Raw genomic sequence first — 1,774 nt, 5'->3', positions numbered from 1 at the left:
GCACGCTGTCTGTGTGGTGTTGTTTGTGTGGTGCTATGTGTGTGTGTGCGGTGCTGTGTGTGTGTGTTCGGTGCTCTGTCTGTGTGCGGTGCTCTGTGTGAGTGCGGTGCTGTGTGTGTGTGTGTGTTGCTGTGTGTGTGTGGTGCTGTGTGTGTGTAGTGTGGTGCTGTGTGTGTAGTGCGGTGCTGTCTGTGTGTGTGGTGCTGTGTGTCTATGTGCAGTGTAGCGGTTAGCGCGCTGCGCTACCAACCCGGCAACCCGAGTTCGACTCCCGCTCACGGTTGACACCAGTGACGATTATCTAATCCGGTCTTGGGCCTCCCCTAGGTCGACTCAGTCTCAAAAATGAGTACCTGGTGCGGTGCGTAAAAACATCGCCATTGGGGAGACAAAGGCAGCCAGGCGTGGTGTTTGTGTGTGGGGGGGGGGGGGTGACCTCGGAGTGCACCAGGCCTGGCTGTTGTAGCTGTTGCGGTGCGGTTCTGGCGCGGTGCGCGTGTGAGCGTATCGTGGGCCCATCAAACGTCCGTCTCGCGCAGCTCGCACCGATTGGGAGGGCAGGGATCCAGAGGGCAGGGATCCGGAGGGCAGGGATCCAGAGGGCAGGGATCCGGAGGGCAGGGATCCAGAGGGCAGGGATCCGGAGGGCAGGGATCCAGAGGGCAGGGATCCGGAGGGCAGAGTCCGCTCGGCGGTGCCAGCTGCCCCTGGAGCCGCTCGCGAGTCGGGGCGGCTCCGCCGGTCGCGGCGACCGCGCCCGCCGCGCTCTCGCTGGGCCCTCGGCATCCGGCGGCGGCGGTGTCGGCGGTGCCGGCGGTGCCGGCAGCGGCGGTGCCACCGGTGCCCCCCCTTCGACCGCGCAGCGCCAGCGCCGCCAGCCACGCGGGCGGATGCCGGCAGCCGCGCGTCCGGCGGATCGCGGCGATGACGACGGCGCCGGGCAGCATGACGAGCACCCCGACGAGGAGCAGCGGGACCCCGTGCAGCTGCTCGCCGCGCACGCCGGCCATGGCGAAGAAGAAGCCGAAGACGAGCACGACGCTCGCCAGCGCCACCGCAACCCCCACGCGCGGACCCATGCCATCCGGGCGCATGCTGCCGCTGCTGCTCGTCCTGCCGCTGGTGCTGCTGCTGCTCCTGGTGGTGCTGCTGCTGTTGCTCCTGCTGCTCCTGCTGCTTCTGCTGCTGCTGCTACTCCTGGTGCTTCTGCTGCTTCTGCTGCTGCTGGTGCTGCCGCCTTACAGAAGCGCTTGATCGACTCCCCCCCCCGCCGCGCGTGAACGCGTCGCGTAATCGCCGGCGCCGGAGTGGACGTGAGGTCGACGATGACCCCTTGCGTTGTTGTGGACACGGAGAGGGGGAGAGAGAGGGGGAGAGGGGGGAGATGGGGCGAGGGGGAGGGAGAGTGGCGCCCGCAGTGGCGATAGCGGGGTGACATCTCGGCTCACGGACAGCGCCACCAAAACAGCCACCACCACCACTTCCTCTATCTCCAATTCCACCACCTCCCCCGATACCCCAACCTCCACCAACTCGACCACGACCTCCTCTTCTACCACCACGAATACCACTCTCTCAGCCACTGCCTGCACCACCGCCAACTCTTCCACCACGTATACCACCATCATCGTCATATCTGCCAAATCCTCAGTCTCCACCACCACCACTAACTCAACCTCCATTAGCAAATCCACCACCACCAACTCCAACTCCACCACCACCAATTCCAACTCCACCACCATCAACTCCACCACCACCAATTCCACCTCCAACT

This window comes from Petromyzon marinus, chromosome 1 (assembly GCF_048934315.1).
Source record: "Petromyzon marinus isolate PM22_M1 ecotype Great Lakes invasive population chromosome 1, UKy_Petmar_22M1.pri1.0, whole genome shotgun sequence".
Classification (NCBI taxonomy): domain Eukaryota; kingdom Metazoa; phylum Chordata; class Hyperoartia; order Petromyzontiformes; family Petromyzontidae; genus Petromyzon; species Petromyzon marinus.
This window is presented reverse-complemented; position numbering follows the sequence as displayed.